This window comes from Sturnira hondurensis, unplaced genomic scaffold (assembly GCF_014824575.4).
Source record: "Sturnira hondurensis isolate 20B ecotype Veracruz unplaced genomic scaffold, ASM1482457v3 Scaffold0000867, whole genome shotgun sequence".
In the NCBI taxonomy this organism is placed as follows: domain Eukaryota; kingdom Metazoa; phylum Chordata; class Mammalia; order Chiroptera; family Phyllostomidae; genus Sturnira; species Sturnira hondurensis.
Window position 1 is genome coordinate 2,296,415 of NW_028073498.1, and position 19,041 is coordinate 2,315,455.

At 46.4% G+C, this 19,041-nt stretch overlaps 1 pseudogene; it reads right to left on the minus strand.

Annotated features, from left to right (window-relative positions):
* Window positions 1-345: 345 nt before the first annotated feature.
* On the minus strand, window positions 346-602 carry LOC118990931 (40S ribosomal protein S27-like; annotated as a pseudogene).
* Between the last annotated feature and the right edge of the window lie 18,439 nt (window positions 603-19,041).

Sequence of the window (19,041 nt, forward strand, 5' to 3'; positions counted from 1 at the left end):
TCCAGTATAAAGAATACAGTGAAGAAGTTAAATGGAGTCACTGAAGCCAAGCTGCTAAATTACTGAAATCAAGTAAGTTGAGGAATGAGGAAATAATTCTCTTCTTGTTTAAACTATTCAGGGAACTCTTAGACTCTCTAGTCCTGCATCAATGCCTGGAAATACATCAAACCTCCAGATAACCCTCTGATTATCCCCAAAGGACTAGGGAAGGAATGCTCACATACCCAGACCACCTGACACTCACTACCCAGGCCACTGGGCATCTGGAGGATTACCATCTCAGACCATCCAGAGGCTAAGAATGCAGGACTGATCCTTCTCAAGAATGTACTTTTTTTTTTTTTAACTATAGGAACCCTCAGCTTTCCTTTCTTTTCTTTTCTTTCTTTCTTTTTTAAGCCGAAATGTGTTTATTGGGATGGTTTCCCTCCCATCTTGATCCAGGTGCCTCTCGTGCTGCTTCCTTCAGAAGGAGCATCCTCCTGGGAGCCTTGCTTTTCCTGCCGTGGGCACAGGGGGCAGCCCACACACCAAACTGTCGTTTGTGCCCGGCTAAAGCTGGTGCTGACTTTACAGCATCCTGGGCATTCCACATCCATGAAGAGGCGTGTTGTAGGGAGGTCGTCACTACTGGAAAGCCCTCTTTCTTCTTAAGAACATTTGGGGTATCAGCTAGTGTTTGTAGTTTGCAAACCCCAAGTCCCTTGAGTAAATCTTTCATTTATTTCTAGCCAAAGCCTCCAGACTCTTTTTGAGTTTGTTTGACAAGTACAATCACAGAAATTTATTTTGTCTCCCAATATCTTTTTAAAATGCAGTGGAGGAAGCTCTACCCCTGTCCCTGGGTGAAAACTTGGATCCGATTATCCGCAGGTGTGGTGGTTCATTTCATGTGTCAGTTTGGCTGGGCCATGGGGTACCCAGATATTTGGTCAAACACTATTCTGAGTCTTTCTGTTAGAGTGTTTTGGGGTGAGAGTAACATTTAAATTGGTGGACTTTGATTAAAGCAGAGTGCTGTCATAACGTGATTGAGCCTCATCCAATCAGCTGAAGGCCTAAATAGAACAAAAAGGTCAGCCTCCCCTGAGCAAGAGGAAATTATGCAGCAGATGGCTTTTGGACTCCACCTGCAACATCAGCTCTTCCTGGTTCTGTGGCAGATGGCCTTCAGACAGAAACTGGAACTTCAGTTCACCTGCATCTCCTGCTTGCGGCCCAGCTTACAGATTTTAGGCTTGCCAGCTTCCAAGATTGCATGAGCCAATTGCTTATGAGAAATGCCCCTCTCTCTCATATGTGTGTGCATATATATATATATATATACACACACATATACACACACACACATATTACATATACACACATATATAGTTATATGCCACATAATGTTTTGGTCAATGATTGACTGCATATACAACAGTATTCTCATAAAATTATAATGGATTATAGGGACTTCTGGCCAAGATGAAAGAGTAGGTAGGTACACTTTGCCTCCTCACACAACCAAAAGAAGGACAACAAATTTAAAAACAAAAAGTAACCAGAACTGCCAGAAAAATCAAACTATATGGAAGTCCAACAACCAAAGAGTTAAAGAAGAAACATTCATTCAGACTAGTAGGAGAGATGGAGTCGGGCAGCCTGGACACAGAGGATGAGAGCCAAGGCGTCAGCTGGAGGACTGGAGTAGGCAAGGCAGTGGCTGGCAGACCAGGTGGTCCCACATTTGTGTGCGGATAAACCGGGAGGAACAACTGGGAAGCGAGATAGACCACGCAACCCAGGGTTCTGGTGCAGGGAAATAAAGCCTCAAAACCTCTAGCTTTAAAATCTGAGTGGCTTGCAGCAGCAGGAGAAAATCCCAGCCTCATAGGAGAGTTTGTTGGAGAGACCCACAGGTCCTAGAACATATACAAACCCATCCACCTGAAAATCAGCACTTGAAGGGCCTGATTTGCTTGTGGGTAGCAGGGGAAGTGACTGAAAGCCACTTCCCCTGATCAGACCTATTCCCTACATGCAGCACCACAATGCAGCCATGCGGGTTGCCCCAACCTGGCGAATACCTAAGGCTCATCCCCTTACTACATAACAGGTGTACCAAAACAAAAAAAAAATATGGCCCTAATGAAAGAACAGATCAAAGCTCCAAAAATAGAACTAAGCATGAAGACAGAGCCAACCTATCAGATGCAGAGTTCAAAACACTGGTAATCAGCAAGCTCACAGAATTGGTTGAATGTGGTCACAAATTGGAGGAAAAAGTGAAGGCTATGCAAAGTGAAATGAAGAGAAATGTACAGATAACCAACAGTGACAAGAAGGAAACCAGGACTCAAATCAATAATGTGGAGCAGAAGGAAGAAATAAACATTCAACCAGAACAGAATAAGGAACAAGAATTTAAAAAAATGAGGAGGGGCTTAGGAACCTCCAGGACAACTTTAAACGTTCCAACATCTGAATCATAGAGGTGCCAAAGGAAAAGAGGAAGAACAAGAAATTGAAAACATATTTGAAAATATAATGAGGGAGAATTTCCCCAGTCTTGCAAAAGAAATAGACTTCCAAGAAGTCCGGGAAGCTCAGAGAGTCCCAAAGAAGTTGGACTCAAGGAAGCACACACCAGGGTGCATCATAATTACATTACCCAAGATTAAAGAGAAGGAGAGAATCTTAAAAGCAACAAGAGAAAAGGAGACAATTACCTACAAAGGAGTTCCCATAAGGCTATCAGCTGGTTTCTCAAAAGAACCCTTACAGGCAAGAAGGGGCTGGAAAGAAGTATTCCAAGTCATGAAAGGCAAAGACCTACATCCAAGATTGCTCTATCCAGCGAAGCTATTGTTTAGAATGAGAGAGCAGGTAAAGTGCTTCCCAGATAAGGTCAAGTTCAAGGAATTTATCGTCACCAAGTCCTTATTCTTTGAAATGTTAAAGGGACTCATCTAAGAAAAAGAAGAAGGTCAAAACTATGAAAAGTAAAATGACAGCAAACTCACAACTATCAACAACTGAACCTAAAAAAAGCAAAAATAAAAACAAAAACTAAGCAAACAAAACAAGAACAGAATCATAGAAATGGAGATCACATGGGGGTTTATCAGCAAGGAGGGGGTGAAGGAGGATGAAGGAAAAAGCACAGGGAATAAGAAGCATAAATGGTAGGTACAAAATAAACAGGGGGAGGTTAAGAATAGTATGGGAAATGTAGAAGCCAGAGAACTTATATGTACCACCCATGGACATGAACTAAGGTGAGGGACTGCTAGTGGAAGGAGGTTGTGGAGCTGAGGGGAATAAAGGGGAAAAAATGGGACAACTGTAATAGCATAGTCAATAAAATATGTTTGAAAAGATTATAATGGATTATAAGCAAAAGATTTGTTTGCAGTGCTGAAAGAAAAGTCCGTACCTCACTACAATGTTGAATTTACTGCTGGTTCTGGGTGGTTCTTAAATAAAGCATGCCACCCATCCACTGTGCACTCACCTGTACACTCGCACACATGCACACCCACCTGTACACTAGCATACCTATACACACTCATGAGCGCAAACTCACTCTCCTTCCCTCCATGTCGCCCTCCCTCCTCCTGACCTCTTTGCTCTCTCTAACTGGCACTCCCCCCCCAGCCCCGCTTTTGCACCTACAGTGCATATGCATATATACACTTTATCTTTTATATCGTATTTTACTGTGCCTTTTCTGTGTTAGGTACGTTTACACACACAATACTTACCACTGTGTTATAATTGTCTGCAACACGGGTGGTAAACACAAGGCCCCCAAGCTGAATCTGGCCCTCCACTTTATTTTACCTGGCCCGGCATCTTGTTTCTACCCAGTGGCAGCACCGAGCTCTCGCTTAACTGTTGAGTAGTAGCTACATTTATACAGTCCTACAATTACATTCGGCCCTTTGAAGGCAATGCGAGGCTAATGTGGCCCCCAGTGACAATGAGTTCGACACCCCCAGACAGCATTCAGTATAGTAACTTGCTGTGAAGGAGCAAAAGGCTGTACTATCTGGCCTGGGTGTGCAGCAGGCTATACCATCCAGGTTTGTGTAAGCGCACTCCATGAAATCTTTGCCCATTGTGTAAATCTTTTAGTGATGTATTTCTCGGAGTGTAGCCCTATCATTAAGTGACACATGACTGTATACACATACATACCCTATTGGTTCTGTCTCTCTGGAGAGTGCTGACAAATTCATCAGGTTAATAAAAAAACAAAATAAACAAAAACTCTGTTTTAGGTTCTTAAACACAGCCTCATTTCACAAGTTAAAATATCCAGTCTGGGGAGCAGCCAAAGCTTCTAACTTTAAAAAAAGTTACAGATGGCCCCTCCCCCTCCTAGAGTGAGAGTGGGTACTCCTTTCCCTTCCCCCACCCTAAAGCTGCCCCCCCCGCCCCGCCCTTGGTCTTGCTCAAGTGGCTCTAACCCCTGGTGTAGTTGGGGCAGCGGGTGGGGAGGGGATGTCGAGGGGTGGGAATGCCCTTACTTGACTGATACGCTACAGGACGATGCTGACCTATGTGCAACTGGGATCCCTCTCAGGGATTGCTTTCAGAGATGCCGGACTCCCAGGAACATTCCATTTTACTTTTTTGATGTGAGTAAGATATTTACGCCCCATTGGTGACTCTCCTGGGTTCCAGTTTTGTTTTGTTTGTTTTGTTTTAAGTCTAATACATGGTAGGCAGTCAATAAATATTTACTTCAATATTTATAATAAATACAAATGAATAAATCGCTATCATAAATATTGAATGAAATAGTTGACTAAATATTTATTGAATAATATTTGTGAGATAAAATACTATGGAATAATTACCCTTAAAATCTCCCCTTCTGCAAAATACCTAGAAGGCTTGCATTAAATGTAATAGTGTATATCAGGAAACATAGACAACATTGAAACAAGTAAGAAAAATCTCAAGGAGCCAAAACCAAAGAAGTAAGAAGCAGAGAGAAAAGCAGGCAGGCCAACCTTGGAGGCCCTGAGGGCCTCCAAGAGTCCACATTATCATAACCACAGGAGTAAAAGGCAGTGATGTCTCAGGGTTGAGGGTGAGGTAGGGGAACTGAAGCCAAGCTCATCCCTAAAATACATTCTCAGAAGGCTAATAATACCAATGAAAGGGCATACTAGAAAAAGGACCTGTTTATTAGGAAAGGGAGGCAAGAAAGAGACTCGTTTGTCTCAGTCTCAGATCCTAGTGGAGGGACAGAGTGTCTCCTAAAACATCACAACCACAGAGCTGCCTGCCCCTGGGGCTCAAAGGCACACCACTTGTATGGGTCAGAATGCTCCAGGCCAGGATATAAACATAAACAGATGGGTGGGTGAAACTGGGAGGTGCCTCACAAAAGCAAATGCAAACCTGCTTTGGAGGGATATTCTCAACCCAGGCTTTGTGGTATTCCCACATATAGAGAGCTCATTGATCTTAGAGAGAGGGAAAGGGAGGAGAGAGGGAGAGAAACATTGAGAGGATCGGTTGCCTCTCCTATGTGCCCAGGCTCGACCAGGAACAAACCCGCAATGCCGGCATGTGACCTGACTGAGAACTAAACCTGCAGCCTCTCAGATTTACCAGACAACTGTCCAACCAATTGAGCCACACCAGCCAGGGAATCCTTAGCTCCTGTTTTTATTCTTGTCTCCTCACAACTGCACAAAAACACACTGAATCTGTGTACTGCTATCATGTTGCTTCTCTAGGTATCTTCTGGGGTGCAATCAGGCCAGCTCTCCTGATGGGCCCACATCTAAAATCCTGAAATCTGAAATTGCAAAATTGGTTGTTCATTCCTCTGATAGCTTCGGGAGGGAGGCCTTCTTCCTGTTCAGCCACCTCTCTGAGGTTTCTTTCTCCCATCCTTTGGATTGCTGAAGTGGGAATGAGAGACCAATCCTGCATTCCCTATCCTGCAAGGAGTCTGTATTTAGCTTCCAAATGGTCCTCTTGGGGCTCCTTACCTGGCCGGCCTTGGAGAAAGATACTCTAGTTCTCCTCAAGGATGGGATGGGACTGAAGGTGGGGAAAGTCAAAGTCCTATTCCCTTTGAACCAGTTCTTTTCGCAATATTTTCCTTTCTTCCTTCCTTTTTTTAGAGAGAGAGGAAGGGGGAGGGAGAAAATCATCAATTTTTTGTTCCACTTATTGATACATTCATTGGTCGATTCTTGTATGTGTCCTGACCAGGGATTGAACATGCAACCTTGGTGTATTGGGACATCGCTCTAACCAACTGAGCCACCTGTCCAAGGCTCACAATTGTTTAAAAATCTCTAATAACCAGAGCATTAGGTCTTCAATGCAGGTGAGACAGTTTAGGGTCTTGTAACAAGTTTCCATTATCTTCGAACATTTGTTTCGTGGTCTGGAATGTCTTATTTATTTTATTTTGGTGAATCCTTAGGAAGTTGCAATTTAACATCTTGGCACACACACAATCACATGTGCAAACATGTGGAGAACAGTTTACGCCACTGAATTTTTGTGGGGAGAGCTTCGTGTGTGCCTGGACAGGGAGCAGGCTGGAGAGCTGGCTTGGGGAGTAGATGTCGAGGGCTCTGGACACTCCCTGTCTGGCGCCCTCCCCTTTTTCACTCCACCCTTTTATAATTTCCCAACCCTACTCCCCCTGTCCAGCTGCTCTGCTCCCAGGTCACTGACAGAAAAGGTTAGAGAAGCTGCTTTCATAATAAAGAATTTGAACGGCAATGGTAGGGGAGAGAACAGAAACGAGGGGGAAAGTACAGATGGTGAAAGATGGCCTAACATATTAAAACCCTCTCCTGACCACCAAAGCCTGACAAAATCCTCCTAAAACTCACAAGCAGGTTCCAGCCCTTCCTCTGTGAACTGATGCTGAGCCATGCCATCTCATCCCTTCTGTGGATCTGGGAGCTCTGCAAAGGCAGGGACAGCTGGGTCTCCCCTGGCCACCACCGGATGCCCACAGTAGGTGACTAATACAGCTGAAATGATTTAATAGGGAGCCAGGGCCTCAGTCGAGCTCAATGGTGGGCTGGGATTGCCAGCCTATGTGTTCGGGACTCCTGAACAGCTCTGTGCTCGCCCCGCTGTTGGTCCAGTGTTGGCTGCAAATAACATCTTTATACATTATAAGCCCATCGACACAGACTGTCTTTAGTTCTTTGAATATATTTAAAACAGCTGATTTAAAGTCTTTGTTTAGTAAGTCTAAGGCCTGGTCTTCCTCAAGGACAGTTTCTGTTAGCTGCTTTTTCTCCCCATGTGGGCCATGCTTTTCTGTTTCTCCGTGTGTGGTAATTTTGTTGAAAATTTTACATTTTAAATAATATAGTGTGGCAATTCTAGAAACCAGATTTCTCCCATCTCTAGGACTTGTTCTTGCTGTTTGTTGTTTTGCTGCTGCTGTTTCTTTGTTAGCGACTTCCCTAAACAAATTCTGTAAAGTCTGTATTCTTTACCCTCTAGGGCCACCAAAACCTCTGCTTAGTAAGTCAGTGGTCAGCTAATGGTGAGACAGAGGTTTCTTTAAATTCTTGAACCATAATTCTCCCGGCCTTTGATGAGAGGCTCTGTGTGTGTCTGTGGGGGGAGGGGGGCATGCTTTAAATGTTTCATCAGGCAGTTTACAACCCTGCCTTAGTTTTCACTTCCTGCTTAAGCAGAGCCTGAAGGTCAGCCAGAGGTGAGAGATTAGGACTTTCTCAGGTATTTCCACAGCTCTGCCCATGTGCACTGCCTTCTAGATCTCCTGAAATATGTAGGAGCTTTTCAAAACCCTCTGTGGACATCTCATTCCCCAGCTTTATTTTAAAATTTGTGGTCAGCTTCATTTTGTCCCATCTGTTATCACTGCCTCCGGCAGCTTCTGTGGTAAACTATTGTTGCTGATTGTTTTTGACAAATGGCCCCAGGGAAAAGGCTGTTCATGCTGACTGAGCTGAGTCAGGTCAGATAAAAACAAACTTGGGTAGTGAGTACTTCCAAGGACCTTCCACACAGGTCATATAATGACAACTCTGGGGGTAGGACTTTTTAGGGAGCCCCAAACCCTTCTTGCCCCTCCAGTGGCTGCTAATTGCTCGTTTTCATGGCTATCATAATTTTGTAAAACTCTTGGTTTTCAAGCCTACTGAAGAGCTGAGACAAGTTAATCACAGGTTAGAGAAGAAGCCCTGGTTCTCCCCTGGGATGCCAAGGGCAGGTGTCCTCTCGCAGGAACTGGTATGTCACACACATCAGAAGTTCACCTGCCCAGTGCCCGTGCTTCCATAGGGCACTAAGGGCCCTGGCCTCCTGCTCCCCCCTCACTCACCCTCCAGGGAGTCACGGCCAGGCTTCCAGGTGTTGGCCTCCTGGCTGTGGCCTTGTCTTCCCCTGGGAATTGAAAAAGCCTCAAGTTTACAGCTCATCTTTGCCCCCAGGTTTGCTGTCTTGGTAATGTACATAGAGCATGTGTTGTTGGCACCGTTAAACTTTTCCCATTGGCCTCTTTGCAAAGCTATGAGACAGGAAAGGCAGGTATGTTCTGGAGGGGACATTTAAAACCCTGATCTTATTTGAGGAATGATAGGGCAGCTCCCATGTTTTAGAACCAGACAGCATGCTGAGGGCTTTGCATGTGTGTTACCTAGCCCAGCCCTCCCAAAAGCCAGTTGTAAGCCCCATTCAGAGTCAGACAGACCTGACTTCAGAATGAGCCTGCCAGTGGTTAGCTGTGCGGCCATAGAAACCGACAGAGTGTTCCCTCTCAATCCCAGCTGGTGGGGTGGCAGCCTGTTCCCATCCTCCAGGCCTCCAAGCCAACTTCATTTCATTCCCTCTCTCCATTATCTTTGTTACATAATCTTGTATCTCCTCGATAACATAATCTGTGGTTGTCTCACTCTTTTACTCGTTTGTTGTTTTAGCCTCCAGACTCCCCTGAGGCAGGTACTGTGTTCTGGTCTCCTCTGAGTCTATGTCACATAACACAGCTCATGGCATGTGACATGTAGTAGGTGCTTAATGAATAGCTGTTAAACTTGGCTGACAATGAACGAATTCATGTATGTGCCACAGAGGTAAGCACCTTTGGGAACCAGCTACCCACTGGGACCACCCCTTTGCAAAGTTCAGGTGCGGTGTTTGCTGTCTTGAATTTCCAAACCCATTTGTGCTTAATTTTTAGAACTGTATACAATTCAATTATTTTAAAACTCCAATTCTTGGACCTGGGTCTCCAGTCTACCCAGTCACAGGGTTCTGACTAATTCTGGAGCTACAATGTCACCTACAGGCTATAGATGGATATGCATCCTAGGAATGAGCAAGAAATGGGGTTGTGGGGACCCAAGGAGATCAGGAATTTATAAAATGAGGGAGTGACTATAGAAGGTTCTGACAAGCAGTAGTGCTGATAAATGATAGGAAAACTTTCCTCTTCTCCCTGCTGTGTCCACTTCCTTGAAGCATTAAACTCCTCCCAAGGCTTCACTTCAGGTTCCAGGGGTCCCAGAATGCAACCAAAGTCCTCTCTCCCCCTTTAAACCTACTTTGTCTGAAGCCTCCCCTGTGTCAGTAATTGCTCCAGCTGTAAACACAAGACTCACTCCGGAGAAGTCCTTGACTTCTCTCTTTCTCCCATGTCCCATATCTAGTCCGCCAGCAAACCTGTCTGCTCGGTCTCTGAGAGCTGTGTGGAGTCTGGCCACTCCACACTACCTTGGCTGCTGCTTACTTTGGTCTGAGCCAACACCATCCCTCAATTAGAAAAGACTCCTTCCTGTGCTTCTCAAAAAAAAGATACACAAATAGCCAGCAAGAACACGAAAAAATGCTTACCATTACTAGTCATTAGTGAAATAGAAATCAAAACCACAATGAGACACCGCTTCATTCCCACTAGGATGCCTTTTATAAAACAAACAAGTAAATAAACAAAACAGAAAAAGAACAAAGTGCTGACAATGTAGAGAGAGTGGGACCCACTGCCGGTGGTAATGTAAAATGGTGCAGCCACTGTGGAAAACAGTTTGGCAGTTCCTCAAAATGTTAAATCTAGAATTTGCATAGGATCCAGCAATTCCACTTCTGGGGGAGCACACGAAAGAAGTGAAAGTCGGGAATCAAACAGGTGTGTCGGTGCTCATAGAAGCTTTATTCACAACGGCCAAAAGAAACAACTCACATGTCAGTCAGCAGATGGCTGGGTAAGCAAAATGTGACATACGCATACAATGGAATTTTAGTCAACCTTCAACGGAATGAGGTGCTGACACACTCTGCAACCCGGATGGACCTTGAGAACATTATACTCAGTGAAATAAGTGAGGTTCAAAAGGGCAAATATTGTATGCTTCCACCAATATAAAACATCTAAGATAGGCAAACTCGTAGGGACAGAATGATTATTGGTTACCAGGGACAGGGCAGAGGAAGGGAATGGAGGGTTATTGCTTAATGAACACAGATCTTTTTCTTGGAAAGAAGAAAAGTTCTGGAGATACTGGGCATGACCACACCCATGTGAGTGTTCTTAACGCTAGCAACAATGCAGTTTTTCAGTGGTTTAAGATGGGTCATCGAAAAGACAGGAGTAATGAATGCTGGCAAGGACGTGGAGAAAGGGAACCTTTGTACACTGTTAACAGGAATGTAAATTGGTTTAGCTCCCATAAAAAACTGAATGGAGAGTCCTCAAAAAATAAAAAGGTGAACTACCATATGAGCTAGCAACCCCAATTATATATGTTATATATTATATATTATTATATACCATTTTACATATAATATACACTATATACCATATTCTATAATTTATATTGTATTATATTATATTACAAACATATAGCTTCATATCTGAAGGAAATGAAATCACTATGTGGAAGAGCTATCTTTGACCCTATGGTCATGGCCGCATTATTAGAACAACTGAGACATGGAAACAACCACAACTAAATGGGTAAAGAGCATGTGATGCACACATGAACTGGAATATCATTCAGCCGTAAAAAGGAAGGAAATCCTGTTATTGGCAACAATATGGATGAATCATGAGGGCATTATGCTAAGTGAAGTCAGTCAGACAGAGAAAGGCAAATATTGTATGATCTCACTTGTATGTGGAACATTAAAACCCCAAATCATAGAAAAACAGATCAAATTTGTGGTTACCAGAGGTGGAGGGTGGGGGAGTGGCCAAAAGATACATCTACAACAATCCTATTTCCAAGTCCTGTCACATTCTGTGGTACCGGGGGATAGGCCGGCAATGTGAATTTTAGGAAAAGGCACACATTTCGATCCATACGCCTTACAACATAGATACCCCACTGCTCGTACAGACTTTGCCCCTGTTCTCCTCTATCTTCCCCACACCAGCCCCAACTCTCTTTTTATCTGGAAAACTCTAGATTGTTCTCCAACACCAGGCACAGTCATGCCCCCACTTCCAGGAAGTCTTCCCTGATTCCCTTCTCCCTTTTCAAAGTATCCACAGCTTCCTGGGCTTCTCCAATTAAAGTGATTTCTCTTTGCCTCTAGGCCATGAGCTGCTAAGAGCACAAACTGGTTCACTGGGTTCATTGTTATAATTTGTGAGCAGGGGAGACTTTAAGGGAGACTGATTTTAAGATTAGGAAGGCTTGAGTCTGTTGTGGGACTGAGAGAAGGGGCGGTGAAGAGGAATAGAAGAGGAAGAGGACTAACCCAGAAGAGTCGGAAGGGCTGATTGCTGGGTCGGAGATCAGAGGTGTGGGAGGGTGAAGCTGCAGTGGGAATTTGCTCCAGAGAAAATGGAAGCTGAAGAAGCTCAAAAGGGCTGTGCAAAGGTCAAGCAGTGGGTCAGGATCCCAGAGACCTGACCTTTGGTCCTAAAAATGCCACTTACCTGCCTTATGAGTGAGAAACCGAATTTCACTCTCTGGGCTTCAGTTGCTTTGTCTTTAAAATGGGAGAGTTTTTTCCAGAGATAAAAAACCGGTTGCTGCTTTTCTGACAAGTGTGGCCCCGGACATGTTTTGCCATATATCACTGCAGAGTGACACATAAGCTTTGAATTAGTTGTGAACACGTAGAAATTGGGGGATTTTATCTAAAACCCACATTCTGATCTCTTTTGAGAAATGAGTCCTTTTTCTCTCCTAGCTGTGCAAAGTTGTGGCTAGCCCCTTTACAGGTTTCCGGTCCGCATCAGGGGCTCAACCTATGTAACTCCAAAGGCCTGTCTTTAAAAATCTAAGCTTGTATGAAAGGATTTCAAGAGGTAGAGTAAGGTTGCCAGTTTAGCAGAGAAAAATACAGAAACCCCAGGCTGGACTGGGCATTTGCCGCTCCCAAGAGCCTAACCTCAAGGACCACAAGTTTAATTGCAATTTTGATTTTACCACCAGGGGGAAGCAAAACTGCAAAGTTGATTTGAGTCTTCCAGGTCCAGCATCAGCCCTCTGCCCTATAGGACCTAGGGGTCAGGGGGACCTAAGGGGGCCTGGAGCTATTGAGGGGAAGGAAGCTGAAAGGAGGATGGAGGAGCTGGGCACTGTGCCTGCAGCCGTGTCCAACAATGAGGGGAGACCAGACAGGGAGAGGTCATAGTAGGTGTGATCAGAGAAAGCTCCTGGGGAAGGAGAATAGAATCAGGCCTTAAAGACAGACAGAATTTAGATAGTAAAAGAGAAGGGCCCTCTGGGAGGGAGGCATGGCTTGACTGAAGACAGAGAGGGAGGAATGAATTTGCACAAGTGATGTAGCCTGGCTTGAGGCAGTACGACATTGTCAGAAATACTGAAATACCTCGAGCCATTGTTTTCATCATGATTCATGCATACAAGTGGCAGAAATCCACCTCAGACTGACTTAGGAAAGAAAGAAAAATTATTCTCTTACATGACTAAAAAGTCCAGGAGAAGGAAGCCTTTAGGCATGGCTGCATCCAGGAAGTCAAATGACATCATCACACACCTGCTGCTCTCCTTCTCTTGGCTCTGTTTCTCTCCCTGGTGGTTCCATTCTCAGGCAGCTTCCTCCTTCTGGTGGTAAGATGGCTTCCAGGAGCTCCAGGCAGACCCCTTAAAACATAGGAGGCAAACACAGGGCCCTCTACCTTGTTTCTAGCTGGTGGCAGCGCCAAGCTCCTTGCCCCTAGTTAAGGAGTAGTTACATTTATACAATCCTAGAATTACATTTGGCCCTTTGAAGGCAACTGTGAGGCTGATGTGGCTTCCAGTGAAAATGAGTTTGACACACCTGCCTTAAAACATCATAGCAACCACCAGGCAGGTAGAGAACTTCATTCACAGTAATTCTACCAGACGTCCTGGGGTTACTCTAACTGGCCTGGACTGTGTTGTATGCCCTCCACAAACTAGTTGCTGCAACTCTGATTGAGTGCAACTCTGAATCCCAGGCCACCTTTGGCATGAAGGGTGGGTCTGTCCACTCAGCCCCCTTGGGCTGATATTGGGAGAGGGGCGGTCTCCAAAGGCAAGGTGGTCTTTTCAGAAGATGGGACCACAGGTGCCACGCAGACTAAGAAAGAAGGGGTCTCTATACCAGGTTCTTATAGTAGGGATGGTAAATCAAAAATTGTTGGGCAGCGAAGGGTGGGTTTATTCCTGTTATCTGCTTATTTGTTTGTTTTGCTTATTAAACATGAATGTATGAGTGGTTGTTTTAAAGGCATGTCTATAGCTTCCATCCTGGCCAGACCTCTAGCCGCAGCCTGAGCTCATTCATTTAATAACTAGCAAGTGACCTTTACCAGGTGCTGGGCGCTATGCCAGAAGCTGAGGACATAGCCATGATCAAGAGATAAAGTCTTTGCTTCCTGGAGTTTATAATCTGGTGGGACAGATGGATAAAAACAAAGAGACAACTAAATACCTAGTGTGTCCAGTGATGATTAAGTTCTGTGAAGAGAAATAAAGCAAAGTAAGAGCAGGCTGATCGGTGCATGTGTGTGCACACTCGATCTGCCAAACAGCATGGTCAGGAGCAGGGGCTGAAGGAGGTGAGGATCGAGCCAAGCAGAGATCTGGGGCAAGCACTCCAGGCAGAGGGAATAGCAAATGCAAAGGCCCCAGTGCAGGAATGAGGTTGGTGCTCCCAAAGAATAATAAAAGTCCTCATGGCCAGCTGCAAAAGAGAGGGGTAGGAAGGAGGTCCGAGGAGGAGAGGAGACAGGGGCAGGGGGTGCAGGGCCTTGTGAGCCACTGTAAGGACTTTGGCTTTCACTCTCTCTGAACCAAGGAGCCTCTGGAGGGTTCTGAGAAGGGGAGGAACATGATCCCACTTTGGTTTTAAACCAACGATCTCGCAGCCAGGTGGGAGATGGATCACAGCGGGGCAAGAGTGAAAGCAGGCAGATTGGAGAGAGGCTGTTACAACTGACCCGGTGGGTGAGACTCGGTGGTGGCTGGACCGCATGAGTGTGGGGGAAAAGGTGAGATTCTGCAGGCATGTATTTTGAAGGATGAACTGATAGGATTTGCTGATGGATTAGTCATGGGGTGCGAGAGAACAAGAGGAGTCAAGAGTAACCCGAGTTTTCACCTGAGCAACTGTTAGAATAGATTTGTCTTTTCAGAGACAGAAAGACTGTAAGAGGAGCAGTCAGCAAATATTGAGAGCCTACTATGTGCCGGGGGTTATGCCTGTGACCAAGCCAATCTTGTCCTGGAGCTTGGCAAGAGAGACAGACAATAACCACTCAACAGGTAAGCAGATGAGAAGATACCAGCTGGTAGGAAGCCCATACAGAGGATTGGAACAGGATCACAGGAGTCTGCGCGTTATTCTAGGAGCAACCAGAAACCACTGGCAGGTTTTCAGCAGAAAGTGACAGGATCTGCTTTCGAAGGACACTCTGGTGGGTGGCTGTCATGTAGAGAACAGACTGTCGGGGACAGAGGGAATGGAGGGGCCAGCAGGCAGGCTACTGAAGGCTTTGAGGTGGGAGATGGGGATGTGCACATGGAGGAGCTTGGACGGAGGAACGGGGGCAGGACACCAACCTTCACTCTCTGTAAGAGGCGCTTTAGGACATGACTGGCATCACCCTCCCCCTCCAGGGGCTTGGACAGGCACTGTGCCCACCTGGGGACTCACAACCCCCAGCCCCCGCCACTTTGTCAGTGACTGTCACTTTGCCACTAATTGCCACATCACTCCTCACTTCCCCACAATCAGCTCCATCTCCGGGTTTTTAATTTCCTCAGGAGCTGCCCCCTCTTCCTCATATCCGGTTGGCCCAGTTCCCTGCCGGTGCAGTCTGTCCCTCTGGCAGTGACTCTCCAAAGCTTTTCCTGGGGTAGCAGGGAGGGGCTTCCACCCACGCCCCACCCCAAAGCCCCTCAGGTTCTGCTATTTACCTCTCTATCCTCAAAACAAAACAAAACAAAACAAAACTCCTGGTCATGTCGATCTTTCTCCCTAAATCTCGAGTCAAATCACACCCAATGTGTGCTCTGTACTTTGCAGTTCGCACTTTGCACTTCCCATTTCACAGCCCAGAAGAGTGGGTCCGTTAGGGAAAAACCCACCAGGGCAGAACCTGGCTTTGCCACTTCCTCACTCGTACTGTAGGTAAGACCTATCATTGTGTGGTGCCTCGGTTTCCTTGGCTGTGAAATGTATCACAATCGTTGGGTCGCACGTGAGGGTCCAGCAGAGTCCCTGGCAAGTAGAAGTGGCTCAGGGGGTGAGAATTCCCTTTGCTCTAGTGAGTTACCGGGGTGGGAGTTACCAACCCACGGCCCTCCAGCTAATAAACGTGTTTCATTGACTGGACATTGTGGCTTCTCTAATCTAAATGTTTTTTTTTTAACGGGGCACACATCTCCAGGGGGCACCGCCCTTCACATTTTAATAAAATACCACATAGCTTCCCACATTTCTCTTTATAACTTAGCTCCTAACGACGCTGTGGCAGATCATACTTTCCAAGGTGGACACCCCTACACCTCCCATTCCATGGGCTCTTCTTGCAGCGGGGCACACACAGACAGCCCTCGTATCCGGGGGCGGGGGGGTCTATGTTTTCTGCTCCTGAATCAGGGCTGACATGCGACTACAGAGGCCCTGGTGCTATGTGACTCCCAAGGCTAGGTCAGGCAAGGGGACACAGCTCCCACCCGGTTCTCTCAGGACACTCATCCTGGAAACTCAGCCTCCATGCTGGGAGGAGGCTCAAGCCACTTGGAAAGGACGCATGTGGGTCTGCCACTGACAGCTCCAGCTGAGTCCCCAGGCGAGAGCCAACAACAGCCACCCGGCGAATGAGCATGCGTGTGAGGAAGGGCGCTTTCGGGATAACTCAGATTCTAAGGTAGCAGCTGCATGAGGAACCCTAAGCAAGACCAGCTTGGTGAGCCCAGGTAACCCTCAGAAGAAAATAATAAAATGGCCGTTTTTCTTGTAAGCCTAGAAGTTTAGGGGATTCGTTAATTAGGAATAGATTACTAAAATAGACCCCTTTTACCACAGCCAACAGAGGGCAGAGTTAGAAATCAAATCCAGGACTATCAATTTTCAGAACTCTTCAGAATTCACGTGACCTGCTTCTCTGGCAGTTTCTGAGTCTTCTGTTTCATTCAAGGAAGCAGACAATGAGGCTAAGTGGCCATGGCATGAAATTCTGAAAAAGAAGGACCTCGGCTAACTACAGCAACCTAGGGCCTCGTGTTCCATGGAGAACACATCTGGGGCCCCTGCTGTGTTCTCCAGTGGGGTGCTAGGTACGTTTGCAAGGTTGTGAAAGTAATTCAAGGACACGGTATTGTGATCCCATTATATCGCTAGCTACCAGTAGGCCCTTGTATCCAGCAAGTACTTAATGCATGCTTATTATTCAGGATGAAGATAACAATCAGGCTAGGGGACAAGAAGTCTCTCCAGTGGCAATTAACCATGTCAGCAGTGATAAGTGCTATGAAGAAAAATAAAGGCAGGTAAGGGGACAGCGTGTGATGGGGGCTGCTATTTCAGTTTGGGCAGCCCAGGAAGGCCTCTCCAGGCATGTGACATCTGAGCTGAAGCTGGGGTGAACAAAGGGAGTTAACCGTGAAACCCTCTGGAGAGTGTCCTGGTGGACAGAATAGCAGGAGCGATGGATCTGAGATGGGAGCAGGAGATGGTGTGCTGGAGCGAAGTGAGTGAGAAGCAGGAGGAATGGAGGGCAGAGTGATGGGGTTGGGTTCGATGGGCCCTTGTCATCCTGGTAAAGGCTTTGCCTTCTGGGTAAAATGGGGAGCTGAGGAAGGAAGGCAGAAGAATCTAGTGACCTAAACTTCAAAATGGCCACTCTGGACATTACCAAGAATCCCTGACTCTCTACCTCTCAGGCCTTCCCTCCTCCCAATGGCGGTACGAAGGGCTCCTGCATATTCAGGCTCACTCCTGGCCACTCTGCAGCCTCAGAGGGTGGAAAGAAAGTTTGTTCCCAACACTTGAAAGGATAGTCCTGAGGTTTAAGCTCATTGGATGGACTTGGGTCATGTGCTTCTCCCTGAGCCAATCACTGTGGGAGTGGGGGATGGAGTATTATGATTGGCCAGGACTAGGCTCTATGCGCCTCCTAGGAGCTAGGAAGTGGAGTCAAACCTCAGGAAATGCAAGAACTCCTGGGTTGTGGAAGAGGGGATCCTCCTAAGGAGAACCAGGGTCCAGTTCTGGAGGAAGGGAGGTGCAACTGTGGGTGCCTCTGAGGGCTGGGATCCCCCTGGGATGGGTGGGGGATAGTGTGGGGTAGCAATGCCACCAGCTATTTCATCCTGCTCATTTCAGAGGCTCTGGAGCCAGAATGGTTGGGTTCATATCCCGAATCTGCCACTTGCCAACTGGTGAAATTCCTAGAAGCAGAGCCTGAGTTGGGGAGGATGAGCTCTGAAGAGGAATCTATCAGTGTAAGGAACCGGGAAAACAATAGGATGGGGAAACGCTGGGCAAAGATGTCAGTTCGGTAGAAAGGTAGCTTCAGCCTGATCCTGAGGGGGAGGGCGAGGAACACTCTGAAGCATGAGTTACACTGTGGACTTATCCCATCTTGTGGCAAGTGGGTCCCAAGGGCTCTGAGTTAGTTTCTTAGGGCAGTCATCACAAACTGCCACAGAGTGGCTTCAGCGACAGGAGTTTATTGCCTTGCTGTTCTAGAGGCCAGCAGTCCGGGAGCAAGACATCAGCAGAGCCATGCTCCCCCTAAACTGCAGGTGGGCAAGAGGGGGTCCTTCCTCCCCTCGTCTAGCTTCTGGTGGTGGCCAGCAGCCCTTGACCTGTAGATGCAGCACTCCGAGTCTGCCTCCAGTGTCACATGGCCACCTCCCCATGTGTATCAGCTTTCGAGTCTCCTCTTCCCTTCTTATAAAGACGACAGTCATATCGGATTAAGGGTGCACCATATTCCAGTATGGCCTCACCTTAACCAAATACATCCGCAATGTTCTTACTTCCAAATAAAGTCATATTCCAAGATATTGGGGCCTAGTTCTTCAATATATCCTATTTGGAGGGATACAGTTCAACCCATAACAGGTTCTTGGTGGCAGTGGGTCAGCCTTTTGTACCTATACTTCTAGACAGTTATTGCCCAAGGGTTGTTCCTGTGAGGAGGACCGTTGGGGTGAGGTGGCTCCCATCAACCAAGGACAATTGTCGGGAGAAGGGGGCAGCTATGCTCTTTAGCGGCCAACACTCACAGTAGCTGGGGGCCCCGGGGGAGGCACCCACGGCATGTGGACAGGCAGTTTTTCAATCTTTCTATGCCTCAGTTTTACCATTTGGAAAAAAGAAGTGGTGAGTGCCCACATAAGGGAGGGGTAAGGATTAAAATAATTTATAATCTTAGAACATCGCCTGATGTATGATAAGTGCTTTGGAAATGTTAGCTTGCTATTGGCCCCTTACTAAAGACTCTGAGAAGTAGCAGGGCTTATTCTCAGCTCATGGATTGGCCTCCACTCATCATTCTGGTTGACTCCAAAAATCCCCAGAAGAGTTCATCGATCATAAACAAAAATGAGAATGAGCCCCTTAAGATCATCCAATTTG